Genomic DNA, 17,928 nt, shown 5'->3' on the forward strand with positions numbered 1-17,928 from the left:
ACTTGCAGGTCAATGCACAAACCAAATAGACATACTATAGCTCTATAGGCTCTACATTACATTCCTCTGAGTGGGATTGGCTGAGGTCGACATCAAGTGTCAAAAGCATGCAAGGTCACTGACAGGTCATTGTGTAGGTGCGCAAATAACAAACACTAGAAGCTAAATGCCTCCCTGCTTAATCAAGCAGCCAATGAAAATTATTTATTCAATGAAATATGCCGGACGGAGGGGGGCTGCTAACTGTGATGTAAAATGGACTATTTGAAAGAAATGCTTTCAAATAGGTTTTGAACTCAGATTTGGATGCAGCTGCTTCTTCAGAGACAATTCAGCTGGCAAAACACACTCTCTCTCACACTCGCACACACACACACACACACACACACACACACACACACACACACACACACACACACACACACACACACACACACACACACACACACAACACACATCGCTAAACACACAGAATACGGATGCACCAGCTGTCAGTGTGCTGAGCCATGATGTCCAGAGCAGATTTCCTGCTGCAAACAGACTCCATGTCTCATCTGTCCAGCTGACCATGTCAACTCCCAAGTCAGGGGCACATCTACAGGAGGAGGATGAGGAGGAAGTGATGAAGTGTTTGTGATGCAGGAAAAGAGACAGTTGGATATGCTTCTAAAACCCAAAATAGAATATTGTAACCACAGCAGAGCCAGGTGATACAGAAGCAAAATTTTATCACATTATTCAGCACACTGTTTTCTGCTATGAACCTCCCACAAAAATAAATAATATACTACTTAACCAGGCTACTTAACCACTCCGGTTACAGTGCCGTGTGAAAGTATTCAGATCGCTTTGATGTTTTTTGTGTTTTGTCACATTACAACCAGAAACTGGGGGAAATTATACATGCGGTTTTGCGAAGTTTGAGCCCAAAATAACATGCGCATATCTAACTGAATTTTTCTGAGAATCGACATAGTCTATATAAACAATCATGATGTTCATAAATATGTTTGTCAAATGGGTGTGATAATTCTGTCCTTCCTTTGCTGCTGGTTGAGTAAAACTTGGGTAGATTGTGACAAAATGTATTTTTGGAATCTGTGAGCTCTCTGCTTACAGCAGACATGCTGGTTGTGTGTGCGAAGCTGTGTGGTGAACAGCTGAGGCAGAGTTTTGCAGTTAGGTCATTTTGTGGAATTTGTTTATTTTCAGATTCAACTACCTTTAGTTTTAACTGATTTTGGTGTTTGTAGAAATGGTTTAAATCAGCTTTCAGCCAAGATTCTTCTATTTCTGTGGATACCACATATGTTTATGTTTAACTAATGGAACTTGCAGTAAAAAAAGCAGAAGAAAACAAAAGTAAAATTCTGCCCCCTGTACTGGGATTGGGCTTAGGAGGTTAAAGCAGACCCATTGTTCAATCCATAAATTATTTTACTTTACATTAATGGAAACTAGGGATTGGCAAATATGTATTGTTTATCATGGTCAGGAAAAAATATTTGATAAGAAATGTTCTTTAACCCTAAACCCTCACAGCCTAGATGGGGTTTTTCCAGTTGCAACTAGTGGTTTAATGGCAGTATCAATAAATTATTATTTCAAAAATATTACAAAATAGACTGAATGCGATTCTTGCTTGCTGTTCAGCCGTACAATTGCACCACAAAATTTAACCGATATAATTAAGTGGACTTTTTCATATGAAAAAAATAAAACATGGATGTTTTATTTTCTAAATGAACAGAAATAGAAATGCAGGTCCATATGGCCCATTGCTACTCCAGAATGACTCATGGTAACTTTGAAGGAACTGGAGAGATCTACGGCTCGGGATAGGGTTGGCTGCCGATTTAAAAGAAAGCCATAAGCAGAACCTTAAGCAGTTTGCCACAAGCCACCCTGCATACCACCCTAAACACACCATCCCCACAAGCTGGTTGTTATTATACTGTGGGGATGATTTTGATTTTCTTCAGCAAAGACAGGAAAGCTGGTCAGAGTTTATAGGAAGACGCACAATGACCTTGAACATACAGCAAAAGCTACAATGGAATGGCTTAGATCAAAGTATATTAATGTGGTAGAATGGCTTAGTCAAAATACCGAAATAGAAACATGTTCAAAATCTGTGGAAAGATTTTAAATATGATTGATAATGTCTGTGATTTCATTTCACAGAACCAGTCAGTTCAAACTGACCCGGTTTGATGTATTTTGCATTAAAGTAAGGGAAACAATCACTGGTTGAAAAAAATTTAGCATGTCTAAAGCTTGTTGAGACAGGCTTAAACACACTTGTGCCTGTAATTGTAATTGCATTGATCATGATAATTCCAGTCAAGCTTGTGTTTGTAACATTCCTATCATATTTTCATAACATAACACATTATTCATTTATTCAGCTTGACAGGGGAAAATTAATTTAAACAGCAAAAGCATCAATGACAATTACTCTTTCCATTTAAATGCAGGATAACTAATTGTTAGCCCAGTTCCCTAGTTTACAGCATATTTTTAGAACAGTTTTTGCATTTCTGCAATCATCTACCATCAATTTTTTATCCCTATTATCTCTAACTGTGTTTTTTTTACAAATCAATGTCAAATCTCACTCTGAAACCAAATTCCACATACATATGTTCGTTTATCCTCCACCAGTGTGGTGCTTGCTGTCAACATGTCTTATCACCATCTGTAAAACACCCATGTATTTTTTTTTTTATTTCACCCCTATCTGCTTGTAAAACTAAATTGCAATATGCACCGCTGTTACAGTGCGGAGATATCAGCAGGGCAGAAAATTTTCGCCGACGAGGAAATATAACCTTCTTTTGTGTTTCTCCCTCATGGCATCAACACATCATGTACCCTTTAGAGCCAATTACAATTTTTTTTTAAACATCATGTCCCTGAAGGAAGGCATCATTGAGCAATCACTGGGCGTAATTTACATCACAATGATGAACAGCAGCTGTAACAAGTGCTTTATGACACCATCAGTCCTTACGATGTTCCCTGAAATTAATTCAATTAAAGTTACCATCCAGAGTATCAAACAATTTCAAGTTTAGCGACCATTAACGGCCAAACATTTCTCATCCACTGATGTTGATGTTTTTCTCCTAAATCCTAGCTTTGTTCGAGTGGTTTTCTGCTTGATTTTAAAGCACCCACTGTCTTTATTTAGTAATCAATCTAAGTCTGATGTTTGTGCATAATGGTTCCAGGAACAGGAGCTATTTTCATACATTCTTGGAAGTACCATCCATAAACCAATGACAACATTTACACAATGAGTTATCAAACACACAAAATGAAGTGGAATTGGATGTGCAAGAGGGAGAAAAAGCTCCATCCACCGTCATATATAAACTGAAGAGTGGCTAACTGATTTATGTTTGTCCCCAAGATGACAAATATTTACCCCTCCGCATGTCTGCAGTTCAGAGTACATTTTTCATTGAGACAATCATGCTTCAGCAAGCACTCCTTCAACCACAGACACTAGTTCTGTGTCAAACACACCCGCATACCTTTGGAGAAGTCAAAAACACCAGCACACACACGTATGCCAAACTACAACAACAAAAATGAGAGAATGCAAAGGACAAAAATGCCCCGAAATGGATGTTATCTTCTCAGTCAAAGAAAGCTGTAGAGTTGTGCAAGCAAAAATAATCTGTGAACATCATGGGCCGTTAATACTGAACTGGAAAACGATCAGGTACTGTCTGCTGTATTTGGAACTACATGTCGAACATTTTGCATTAAATAAACATGTGGGAGAACTGGCGGCCATGGAGATGTGAACCTCATCAGATCATGTTTGCATCTGAAGTGTGATGCACAGGCTTAAAAGAAAAAGGAATCTATTGATTCAAAGACAGAAGGAGAAGATCAGCCTTGGAGGATATTGGTGAATATGTAAATCAGTCTCACACATATGGAATGACATTATTACTACCCTCTTCCAATTAACGTGAGTACAAAACTTGCTGCTACACATATATCTTAATGTTGAACACTGCATTTGTTTACATATTTCCTTTATGGGTATGAATAACTAAATGCCAATAGCATAACTGCTGAGAAAATGTGCCCGACAGATGAACTTTTAAACCTTAGCGGACAAGTTCAGATGCCCATTTACAAACAGGTAGCTGTTTAAAAAGTTTTCCTTACAATGTCAACAATCAGTTTGTCAAAAAGAAGAAAGAGATGGAAGTCTTCTTGTGTAAATATGGCAAACATCAACACAATTAATGAGCCTTGCACCTTCGAACAGGAGCTTACACGTTTGCTTTTTCCGGTTTGTTGATTCCTGTTTATTAATTTTTCCTGTCATCTGTTTGAAGATCCACCTCAGCGGGGGTGGGGTGGGGATCCAGGCAGTGCCGTTTACTCTGCGACACCTTTGCTTTCAGCTCACTTTCAAGTCGGCGCCGTGTTGAAAGATGCCTTTGTCTTGAAACCTACGAGACCATTTTAATTCCCTGTCAGTGTAAAAGAGCTGACATTTTGGGAGTGTAAGTGAGATGCCTGCTTGTGTGGGAAAAGTGTTTGTGTGAATACACAGCTTAGAGTGATGGTTCCAGCTGAACAGCTTAGAACCTAAATTTGTGACCAACACCAAGAGTGCGAGGAATTTATCATTGCGTTTTCTTAATAGCTGTGTGGTCAAACGTGTGATTCTGAAGCAACAGTCCTATTCTTGGATGAGTCATTAACAGTGTTTACTAAGAGTCTAAATTGGAAGAAATATTCATATTCATCACTCAAGTGCTGCAGCTGATGCTTTGTCCCCACTCAGCCCCAGATGTTTCTGCAGACAGTCAAGCTTTGGGGCTAAACCAGCATCTCCAACAATTAGTTCTGAGCATAGCGGGCTTAATCACCGGCTGTGACTTTCAAATAGACTCATTAGGCAGCACTATAAATTCAGCCATTAACCAAACTACATATATGCCTTCTTTTATAACAAAGTTTAGGAAAGCGTGAGACTGCTTCCACAGCTTGCAAAAAAGTCTGACAATTTCTTCACACTTTTAAAGAGATAGTTTGGATTATTTGAAGTTTGGTTCTCTGAGGTTTTTATCATTAATAGTTATAGTTACCTGTTGTAGAAAGATGTTATATGTGAGTTTTTAGAGAAATGAATAAATCCTCAGTGTGGTGAAAGTCACACAACTCGTCAGTCAGGAGCCCCTATTTCAGATTAGTTTAGCAATGTTAAACATCTTCAGCAAAAGTAAAGATCAGGTTATTTTACTAAATTAAATCATTTACTAAATTAGACTGCAATGTGTAAAAAAACCTCAATTGCAATTTTCAAAAGGAGCATAAAAGGCAGTGGAGCAATGTTCTATACCCACAAAGAATAAATGCATCTATGTGTAGAAATGTCAGCAGTGATTCATCTGTACCTTTCAGAGAAAAAAGTTAAATATTCATTTGAATTAATTATTATATAGTGTATAAAGGGAAATATTCAAAAGGGTGCTTCTCAAGCTCGATTACATGTTTCTTGTCAGAGCGCTTCACCTTACTTTAGTAAAAGGATTGACCAATTAAAAAATGTATTTGTGCGGTTACCAGACAGACATTGCTGAAGCTGCAGTCTTTCGGGTATTTGGCAAACGTGCGTGCTCAGGAAGAGGGATTGCTGCAAAGTCAAGAATTCGAGGTGATCAACTAGGCTTCCTTAGATACATTACCTTTAACCAACTAGCATTACAAACTGCATCTGACGGGATTAAATCACATAAACAGGATTAGGTTACTTCTGAAGGGAATTGGTTGCGTTGTATCTTATGTGGGGGCATCAGAGTAAAGGCGGCTGACCAAAAAGATTTTTATCTACAAAAAAATTATTCATCCTTCTTCTTCCGGTTCCCAATTTTGTGCTCTGTCTCATAAAATCCCCCCAAAACATTTATTGATGTTTGTGGTTGTAATGTAAAAAATATAAAGTAGCTCAAAGCATCCAAAAACTATACCAAGACAGTGTAATAAACATTTAATATCTTCACAAAATCAAGGACTTATACTGTTTATATTTTTAGGACAACTGAACACGCCTTGTAAAGCCATCCAGACACAAGAAACACATGATGTGGCTAATCTTATTAAACGAAACGACTGCACTGTTGCAAGCATTTCAGTATAAATGCATAGGATTCTTCAGAGCATCACCTGTTTGATTTCAGTGCATGATGTTTTTTTTTTTCCAAGACAGCCACAGAGATTTAAACACATCTGACTTAATAACTACAAGCAAGCCTCAAAGGAGCTGTAAACATCCAGAGCTGAGAGGAGGGGCAGAGGCAAGGCTCAGACTATGCTATCTTAGGCACACACATGCTTCTGGATTTGTCGTCCTCTTATGCCTAGCCGGAAACAAGGTTATCCATACACAAGTTGATTATGGAGATCACAGCAGCCAGAGGAAGAAACTAACGCACATGGACAATGGAAGAGAAAATCCTTACATTTTTAAAAAAGAAGAACTGAATAAATTATAAGATGGAGTAAGAGGAAAAGAGATAATCTGGAACACCACATCAATCCTTTGATTAACAGATACACCTAGAGCCATCAGAAAGCTGTATGAACGGTACAGTAAACTTGACTGCTAGATTATTCGCTAAAGAGGAGAATTCAATATAATTAAATGGAAGAATCCCTAGTAATCCAAGAAGAAAGTACGGAGTCCTTCTAGGCTGAGGTTAAATGTATCAAGATATAAAATAATCGGGTCTTCACCAGCTCTTATAATTCAGTAAATGCAACCTCAGGTAAAAAAACATCCCAAATAACACAGATCTTTTAAAGGTCCTGCCCCTGAGCTGTGCGTCATAATGGAATCTTTAACCTGATATATAAATGACATATTTACATTTTCTTAGCTTTCCATGATTGAAAAGAAATAAGTGATCATTTCAGCAGCGCCAGGCATTTCGCACAGTGGTTGTCTCATCATTATGGCCTGGCTTTTGTTAATTATTTATAGTAGTATTTTGTAATTAGCTGCACTTCATCTAAGAATGAATTTACCAAACATGGAAGCTTGGTAAGGAGCAAAAGAGTCTGGTTTTTATTATATCCTGATATGCAAATTCTTTACATGCAGCTCCTTGCAAAAGTACTTCCTTTATAATTCACAATACAAAACACAAGATTTTTGCCAATTCCTCTTTTCGAAATAGCTAAAGGTCAGAATTACTGAATGAAAGCATCTATGAACATCAGTTTTCAATTCTGGACTTTGACTGGGCCATTCTAATATATGAATGTGCTTTGATCTAAACCATTCTATTATAGTTCTGACTGAATATTTAGTGTTAATATCCACTCCAGTTCCCAGTCTATTTCAGCCTCCCACAGTGTTTCCTTCAGGACTGTCCTGCATTTAGCTCCACCCATCTCCTCATCAACTATATGGCTTGTGGCAAATTGCAAACAAGATTTCTTATGACTTTCTTTGCACTTATGCAATGCTCTTTTCATTTTCAGATGATGGACTGAAAGCTCCATGAGACATTCAAAGCTTTTTAGATATTGTTTTATAATCTAGCCCTGCTTTAAATGTCTCCACAACTGTATCCCTGGTCTGGTTTATGTTTTCTGTGATCTTCATGGTGCTGTTTGTTCACTAATATTTTCTAACAAACCACTGAGGCCTTCACTAAACAGCTGAACAGCTTATACCAAGATTAAAGGACGCACGGGTCCACTCTATTTACTAATTATGTGACTTTTGAAGGTAATTTTATTTAAGGTATGAGATGAAAGGGGGCTGAATACATGCAAACAACACTTTCCAGATTTGCAAAAACATTAAAAACCATGCATTATCTGCCACTTTACAATTACGCACCACCTTGTGTTTGCCCACATATCATCCAAATTAAATATATTAACCATTGTGGTTGTAATTAAATAAATCAATACCCAAAAAAAGTTGAATGGGTGTGCACCGCTGCACGGGACTGTAAATTCTTCCTTTTCACTATAATTGCACACGAATTACGGGAATAAAAACACACTTCCATAAGCCTTTTAACAAAATGTGTTTTTTTAAAGTTTACCCTCCTCCATCAACTTGACATGCTGGATGTTCACCTGAGTGCTGGGAAATGACAAACCAAATGCAAAGGATCTAACTGCCTTTGCATTTGGTTTGTCTACAGAAGCTCCTTAAAAAAATCCTCCTTCTCCAAAGGCTTTAGACACGAACCATTGTTACTGAGCCCAGTGACAGTCTTCTGCCACCTCTAACTGCCTGCTCCTTCTCCTCTTCCTCCTCGTGTCAGTGTGTACTATCTTCCACGCAAGGATCTGGGTGGAAACAAATGGAGGATGACTTGAACTATCTAATTAGTGTGACAGAGCTCAGATGCTCTACAAGACATGGCAGAGTTAGAACACAACACAAAGGTATGATGCATAACAAGGCTGGGGGAAGGCATCACCTGTTCAGCTCTAATAACCAGAAAGAGGAGCCAGCACCAAGTTTCTGCAGGTAATTTACCAGGCCGGTAGTTCTAGAAAGGGACTTCCTATTAGATCATTAACACATCAGACGTGTGTTTAATTCCACAAAATGTAATACATTTCTTTTAATGAGACAGAGAGAGACTGACAAATGAATTTAAACTTGCCATTTGCCTTATTGAGTAGTTGTCTGTGTAGCCCTGGTCATTTTTCTGGAACACATAATTTTTGATAAACGCCAAACCAGTTTTCAGGATGCGGCGGGGGTGCTTGGAGCGGGGCTGTGTGTAGAGCTTGCACTGTATGGATGTGTCTTCATCGGCTTTTCAGGGGTGGAGCTCATCTGGGGGAGTGTGTCCTTGTGGGGAGGGGATTCATGGCGTTTGGGTTTGGGGGCATGTGTTCGATATCTGGTCCTGCTTGGGGGTGAACCTGTGGGGTTGAGATTTTAGAATTCATTGGGGGGTTGGGACTGTTTCGTCCTGTATTTACTTACCTCTTACCTTCCCCAGTCACCAACAACAGGGGTTGTTCGGGGCTGGTGCCGGAGCGGGGGGTCGGGTGTGGGCAGTGCCGGCACTATTCTGGGCTGGTGCTGGGGCAGTCTGCCTGTCTCCACCCTGGAATGAAGGGGACAACCTTCTGGGTCCGGGGGCTGGTTGCCCCTCTGGGGTATCGGTACCTGGACCTTGGAGTATAGAGTATGTATGAGGAGTGTGAGTGACTGTACAACATCCATTGTGTGTCTTTACATTTGGTGTGTGGGTTGGAGTGTTTTTATGTGTATGCATCAGGGGTTGGAATTTGTGATTGTGAATTGGTGGTTCTTGATGTCTAGGGCTAGATGCTTTGGTGTGTGCCGATGGTGGTGCTGCTACAATTTTTAAAGAGTTCTTTTTTAAATGTTCGACAGTGTGTTCTTACCATTACAAATTGTGGTTTGTCCTCTGGTGTGGTCCCTGCTAAACCTTAACATGTAGTAGATCAACCTCTTTTTAAGAAACCTGTTCCAGATTACTCTGTTTTGGCTAATTGAAGACCTACCCTATATTGTCAAAAGTATTTGTCTGTCTTTTTCCTTGGAGTTTGCATGTTCTTCCTGAGCATGTGTGGGTTCTCTTTAGGTGCTCTGGCTTCTTTCGTGACTATTAGGTTAACTGGTCTCTCTAATTTGTCCTTAGGTGTGAGGTTGTGTGCATGGTTATCTGTCCTGTGTTGCCCTGTGATGGACTGGCAACCTGTTTGGGGTGTACCCAGCCTCTGGCCCATTGATGCAACAATTAAGGATAATCTGGTATAGACGATGGATGGTGCTATATTAACGAAATTGTACTTACTAACTTTCTTCACTTGATGAAATCAGGTGAAGTAAGTGCGAGTCTCATAATTCTAAATGATAAAGTAACAGTTCTAGAGTTGGCACATTATGTTAGCAAAGTAATAAAGATTTCCCATCTGCCTGGCCAACAAAATCAGTAAGGTGAGCTTTTTAGTCAATCTGGCACCATTTTGAAAATCCAGAAGAAAAAGAAACCTTGTCAGAGTGACTGGAAACACAATACAAATACCAATATGAATGGTGACACAGATTGCTACGGGTGCAAAACTTTTTTTAAGAGTTTGAAGTGCAATTTATCATGTCTAGTTTAGAATCTGTAGTAAGACTGATCAAACCAAAACTTTTATAAAACAATTATATACCGAATAGAGATTCTGTAAAACACAGTTTTAGGTTTATGAAACCTTCGTGAAAACAGAAAAAACAGCTTTTCAGTGTTTTTTATTTGTTTTGTATTAGGACAATCTGGATGAAACAATCATGAAAAATATGAACTAGGTAAACATGGACTGAATTATTATAGATTGATAAGAAACGCAGTTTGTAATAAGTGAACATTTGCTCTATTTGAAAAAAAGTAAAGAAATGGGGATTCTTCGTCATCTCCAAATTCTGCTAAAATCCCGTTGAGTAATTGCTGTGAACTCATTATTGTGCATTGTGTCACCTCATGATCCGTATCATCCCACCCATATACTTAAAGGAGCCTACTTTGTTTTAACACAAAACGGTGACCTCTAGCAAACATCAAGGCATGCAGTTAACATTTAATATTATTTTTATAAAATATAATTTTTATAAACTGCCATAACTGCAAAATTAGCAGTAGGGATGGGTACCTTTCACATCTGAACCGATACGGTACCGATGCCCGGTACCTGGGAAACGGTATCGGTCCTTACCGGTACCAGTTTTTGGTACTTTTGTGTGTGTTTATGCTGTTAATTCATTTATTAATAAAATCTCAACATTTTTCAGTTTAGCATATTTATTTCTCAATATATAAACTTTAATGAATATATCAATACAACCAGTTGCTTGTATTCTTACAACTCAGTTGTTTCAAACATTTCTTCTCCCATGTTGCTGGTTGCAGATGATGATTTGCTAACGGATGCAGGCGTACTAAACGGTGCTGAAGCAGAAGTTGTCGCCGTAGATGTGAGGCGGACGAAAATTGTACACTTTTCAGCCTTGAGAAAAATCTTGTGCTTAACCAGGTGCTTCCTCAGATTAGAAGTATTCCTGCCGGTGGCCTTGCACTTCGCGTCAGTAATATTGCAGCAAGCATAATCTACATCGCAATTTGAAAAGCGGAGCCATGCTTTCGAGCGCTTTCTATCAGCCATGCTTTGTTGACTGAAGCAGCGGCTACTGAGGTGATTACGCTGTTGTGCGTGCAATGCTGTGTTCTTGTCCAGCATGGAAAATTGCCCACTCTTCCACTACCTCAGTGTCACAATGATGTGTTTAGGCACGAAACATGGTACCGTTTGATTTTACATGAATAGGTACTCAGTAGTACTGACGGAATTCGGTCGGTACCTACATTTTGAAACTATTTCCCACTAGTTTGATCAACTGTCACTGTAACCTTCATGCACCTACAGGGTTTGGACAATGAAACTGAAACACCTGGTTTTAGACCACAATAATTTATTAGTATGGTGTAGGACCTCCTTTTGCAGCCAATACAGCGTCAATCCATCTTGGGAATGACATATACAAGTCCTGCACAGTGGTCAGAAGGATTTTAAGCCATTCTTCTTGCAGGATAGTGGCCAGGTCACTACGTGATACTGGTGGAGGAAAACGTTTCCTGACTTGCTCCTCCAAAACACCCCAAAGTGGCTCAATAATATTTAGATCTGGTGACTGTGCAGGCCATGGGAGATGTTCAACTTCACTTTCATGTTCATCAAACCAATCTTTCACCAGTCTTGCTGTGTGTATTGGTGCATTGTCATCCTGATACACGGCACCGCCTTCAGGATACAATGTTTGAAACATTGGATCCACATGGTCCTCAAGAATGGTTCGGTAGTCCTTGGCAGTGATGCGCCCATCTAGCACAAGTATTGGGCCAAGGGAATGCCATGATATGGCAGCCCAAACCATCACTGATCCACCCCCATGCTTCACTCTGGGCATGCAACAGTCTGGGTGGTACGCTTCTTTGGGGCTTCTCCACACCGTAACTCTCCCAGATGTGGGGAAAACAGTAAAGGTGGACTCATCAGAGAACAATACATGTTTCACATTGTCCACAGCCCAAGATTTGAGCTCCTTGCACCATTGAAACCGACGTTTGGCATTGGCATGAGTGACCAAAGGTTTGGCTATAGCAGCCCGGCCGTGTATATTGACCCTGTGGAGCTCCTGACGGACAGTTCTGGTGGAAACAGGAGAGTTGAGGTGCACATTTAATTCTGCCGTGATTTGGGCAGCCGTGGTTTTATGTTTTTTGGATAAAATCCAAGTTACAATCCAGATGCGCCAGCAAGACGTGCACCAACAATTTGTCCTCTTTTGAACTCTGGTATGTCACCCATAATGTTGTGTGCATTTCAATATTTTGAGCAAAACTGTGCTCTTACCCTGCTAATTGAACCTTCACACTCTGTTCTTACTGGTGCAATGTGCAATCAATGAAGACTGGCTACCAAGCTGGTCCAATTTATCCATGAAACCTCCCACACTAAAATGACAGGTGTTTCAGTTTCATTGTCCAACCCCTGTAGTTCCTGTGTTCATGTAAAACGTACCAAGTAAAGATAACATTTGGAAGGCCTAAAATAATGTTTCTGTATTTACCTTAGATAAATAGGAAAAACTTGTTTAAGCAAAATATTACAATATTTGTGCGCTTTAATTAAAACTTTTGCTTGAAAAACGAACAGAAAACTACACTATATAAATCATTCTTTTTGTGACTATTTTAAAACAGTAACAGCCCTAAATGCAAAAAAGGTATGTATCAGCTATGCTTTGGCAAACATAAAGTGATTGATTTTAAAAGTTCTCAACTAAGAAAAATGTCCTTGAAGTTCTTTATCCACTGTTATGTGAATTTTAGAAAGTAGCTATTTTTTACGGTTTGTATAACCTAAAAAAAGTGTTCACTCTGCCAGCACTACGTTCAGAGTCAGATTTTTGTTTGAGCTCATTATATTTCCTTATGCTAGGCCTTAGGGAGTGTTTCCGAGATGCAGGTGGTACCACATGCAGATAAGGACAGAACTGTCCCATAGGTTCAAGGTTCAATCTTTGTCGTGTTTCTATCTAAACAGATACAATGATGCTCTCTAGTGCTTACTAGTGTTTACTCTCTTCATTTGGATTTGTTGTCATACAGGTATTAAATAGGCATTATTCTAGACATCTGATAGAGCTACACTAAAACATATTGTAAAGTCAGTAAGATTCATTGATTTGGCATCACGAATACTTGAACTCAGTACCCACCAATTATACTAAAATATTTAATTTGAAGCATTTACAAGATCGTCATTGCAGTCCTTATATCTATGTAGTTGATAAAATAATAACAATTTTGCATGCTTGATGGCCTATATAAACACAGATACATTGTTAAAGTAAGAGGCAAAGTCCAATGACAACCCCAGCCTGTGTAAGCCACGGTGTTGAAAAGAATAATAAATGATCTAAGAGGAAGCCATGCAGAAGTGTAGGAAAAGCATCATCCAAAAACAAACATTTTTACCACAGCGTCATGTGTGGACAAGATGCAAAGCCTTAAATCTGGAAGCTGTGGACCTGAAAGAGAAATATGACGGAGAATTATGTAGATAAGTGTGAACCTGTCTAGAAATGAAAGGCAGAGCTGGTTATCTGATATGACTTTCCATCCAAAGCATAACCAAAGCACATCTCAACTCCACGTGTGTTTAGAGTATCAGTCCTAGGCGGCACAAGCATCAAGGGTAGGAAACTCATTTCAACCTGAACAGCTTTTTGATTATTTTCAAGTTTTTTTTTCTTTCTCCCTCTAGCTCCTTCCAGTCCTCTTAACATAAAAACCAAAAGCAAAGACACTCTGGCGGCTCGAGCTCAGCAACGCATGAATACAAATCAGTTTCGGAGGAAGCGCTGCTTTCAGTGCACAAATCACATCGTCTCCAACATCTTGGTTTAAGTCAGTTTAAAAAATAAATACATTTTCTCAGCCAATTAAATGAGGTTTGATTTGATTTGAAATTCTAACTTCGGTGACTTAAATGAAGCTGTGAGTGTTTGACTGCAGCCACATGCCACATTCACACCAGCTAATGCTAGTGAAAACCCCGATCCAGATGAACTGCGGTCAAAATCAGACAGCTTAACCTTCTCGCTTTAATGAATGTTGTCCTTAATAGGAATGAGTCATGTAATTTGGCCTTTATCTGTGCTTAGGTAATCGCTCTTATATTCTGTACATGACTTCATAGACAGCCAAGAGTATTAAGAATGCTGCCAACCAACTTACAGGACATGCAGCATGGCTCTGCCCACTGATATCTGCATAATAATAATAATGATGGAGGCTGATGTGCAGTCACTGAAGATGTCAACAAAGAGAAAATCACAGAAACTACACGAACAGGTAAGAAACGCTAAATTACAAACAGCCGGTCAGCATTAAATCCAATTTCTAAAACTGTTTACTTGTTTTTTCCAACAGAGTCTAATTTCCTCTGCATTAGCAGCACTGAACCCCGCATAAAGCAGAGATAAAGGGAAGGTAACACAGTTGAGCACGGCGCTTGTTCTGCTTTAACCCTGCAGATCAGATGTGATGTAATGGGATTTAGGCTACTTCGGGCCTGGACTGCTGATGCCAACGCAATTTAATTTTCTACACCCTATGACACACAACGATTTGTCTTAATAAAAAACGTATTGTTTTAACTCGTCAATATGCCTTTAACACATAGAGACACGCAACAACCTCCACACATGGGAGCCGGTATACCTAAAGGCTGCCAGACATCCTAATGCCTTTAAATTATAATGTTTGTAAAACCCAAAAATGAATAACAGGAACAATCTCTGATTTAAGTTGATTTATTGAAGTTTTAATTTTAGGAAATTTCGGCAATTTCTGGTCAGTCGAAAATGAGGCATGCTGCCCATGTTTTTGGTAATTGAAGTAACATCATACTAAGGCTAACTCTAACATTTTTTTTAAAACATTAAATTCTGAGATCATTTACAGGTTCGTAATTTCTTATCTTTTCCTCATGCTGTCTATGACTAAAGGACCTCTTAAACTACCTAAAATCTCTGTCCTTTCCCCTGAAAGCTTTGGTTTGCACTGATTTGGTCATCTGCTTGACCACAAATGCAATGTGATCTTCATGGCATGCCAAGTAAAGGGCATGAAATGAGCTTCAGTTTCCAACCATGTTAGATTTAAGCTGCACAACCTTCTGTGGTATTTGTAGTCTATCTAAATATTGCATTGACATGTTTTTATTCCTTATAACAGTTCATCTCAAGTTCAACCCAATTAGGAGGTATGGAGTTTGGGGTTGTACAAGAACCAGCTGTAGGGGCTGTGTCTGGGAGACATCTCCCTTTGCCTTAACACGGTAAATCCCTAGGCCCTAAGCAAGGAGCAGAGAAGTCCTAGTCCTGACTTGGTGGACATCCTGAGAATTGAGGTTGATTGACACACATTTCAAATTCCATATGCCAGAGCACTTACAGGGATGTTTTCTGGTAATGTTTGTTGTGTTTTGTAAAAATGTACCATCAACCCTATGAATCTGAATCAGCTCCATACATGGAAGAGCAGAAAGTACATGGCTGCACTCTTCTAGCGACTCTTGGCTTTGTTTTGCCAGCTGGCTTCACACATATTTTTGTGACATTTTAAAGTGAAGGTATGATGCTAAAATGATGTGAGTTGTCCTAATTATTTTTTGTTTCATTAATTTTTAACCATACAATGCTTCTAGCAATGTTTTTAAATAGAAATCATGGGTCTATTATGTCAAAATTATTATGATTGTTGTGCTCATTTTAAGGGAGATTGAGACGTATTATTAAAACTGAATATATTTTCAGATGAGGAATCTGCATCAAAAACAAATTTTCAAAATACAAATTACCTTTCAAATGAATTATCTAAATCCCTGTTCAGATGGTTTACTGTATATTTCAGATACGTAAAGAAAGTAAAGAGATTTAGGCCTATACATACTCTGCAGGAACAGAGATTTGTACTCTCTCTCAGAGCTTCAAGAACAAAATAACATTGCTCTGTTCTTATAGGTCTGCTTAGGGAGTTTTTTCAGCTTGTTCTTGACGCATATTCTGGGCAGACCTTTTTTTTCCTTGTGTGCTTTCCAAGAAACATGAAGTGGTTCTCCTGCAGGGGAACCACCTATATGAAGAGTTCTGCACTTGCGTTCTTGTGAAGTATGAAATGTCCTTCAGAGCTGTAAAGGCAAAGTACATCCTTCTGGGCAATCAGAACATCATCAGCTGTTTAAATGATCACATGAAGAAGCTGATCTCAGTGTACTATGGGTGTCTAAGACTTTGGTCTTTTTGTCTTCAAATTGAAATGTATCGCATAATCAAAATCTTCCTTGTATAGTGGTGTGTAACAGCTTTGTAAAAGGGTAAGACAGGTGTGCAGAAATTGTATTACTTGTTGCCAACATGTTAACCTGGAGTGAGCCAGCTCTATATTTAAAGCTCTGTCAGTATTTGTGAAGAAAACTCAAATGACATTTGAAAAGGTAATCTTGCTGAACTTGTGCACTGGCTGTTTTCCAACACCAAAATCCCAAAAATCATTTGCTCTACAGTGTGCTAAGAAAGGCGAGATGTAATAATGTTTTTAAAGTCTAATTTTCAAAGCAGGAGTAAACACACAATTATTACTGGGTGAAGAAGAGGAACATTTACTGTAGGAAAAAGTGCCTTTCTCTACAGTCAGTAAAGTGAATGTTGTGTTCCTGTCATCCCAGAACAACTGAATCTGTTGCTTTGTGTTTAAGTCATGGTCAACACGACAAGGCCTTCAGATCGTCATTGTAACACAAAGCTTGAGTCAGCTGACGCAGAAGCAAAGTGAATTCATGATCACGGCGGTATTTTTCTCCTTTCATTCATATTTGCAAAAGTACATAAACACACTATACAAATTCTACAAACAGCCCCCCTTAAGGTCTTCATTTAGAGACTAGTGATTTTCTAAATGTCAGCTTTGCACTGTGATTGCAAAAAAATGGAAAAACCAACAAGTTTGCTTTGTTACGATAGTGTTATTGCTCAGCAAAGCCCATATTTTCCCCTCAGTCCCCCCCCCACAGGAACAACAAGGGCTGCTCCAGCTTTTTCTTCCTTCTCTGCTTTCTCCAAATCCATAAAGAGCCTTGATGGCCACGCTCTACATTACAGAGACAGAAATTGCCTCCACATCCAACCCAATAATGTGCATGAACAATAGCAAAGCATTAGGTGACTGGCAATAAATATCTGAAAAGAGGCACTTTGCTCCTGGAAAATATACCAATAGATTTCAACCTATGAAGATAGTGGACTAATCTTATCAGGGCTGTAGAGAGGTGCTCATAAAACTGAAAACTGGAGCAAAGTGCTGCAATTGCAAGACAGATCATTATCAAAATTAATAAGAACACCTTTTTTTTATAAATTGAGTCAGCATGACGGCTTGTTCTTTCTTGTGAGCAGTGCAGAAAGTAGGGTTCTAAAGACTAACTGCAATTAGGGCTTTTCTTGTTTGACTGTAAAACTACCTGGAAAATGAAAGTCTTAAACTATAGGCTCACTCTGAGAGCATTTGAATGTCATTTGGATAATGGATCCGTTTTCAGGGTTTCTTTGAGGTGCTGCTTTGAAATGCAAGGCAGGTGTCGGGATAGAAAGGCCACGTTTGAAGGAACCATCCTGTCAATTTGGTTTTAATGACAATTTAGCTTCTGAGAAGGGGAAATGTTAGTCATAGTACAGGCCTGATTTCACTTGAACATTTTCTTTCTTTAAGTGATGAGCCAATTCCTCCAAGACAGCAGGATGTCGTCTAACTTTCAGGTGAATGTGAGCTGAGCACTGCT

The 17,928-nt window shown here is 39.0% G+C and overlaps 1 protein-coding gene across 5 annotated transcripts in view; it reads right to left on the bottom strand.

Moving 5' to 3' along the window:
• unc5a (unc-5 netrin receptor A) overlaps nucleotides 1-17,928 on the bottom strand; it is a 209,715-nt gene that overhangs the window by 104,262 nt on the left and 87,525 nt on the right. The window lies entirely within an intron of this gene.

This window comes from Girardinichthys multiradiatus, chromosome 23 (assembly GCF_021462225.1).
Source record: "Girardinichthys multiradiatus isolate DD_20200921_A chromosome 23, DD_fGirMul_XY1, whole genome shotgun sequence".
Lineage (NCBI taxonomy): Eukaryota > Metazoa > Chordata > Actinopteri > Cyprinodontiformes > Goodeidae > Girardinichthys > Girardinichthys multiradiatus.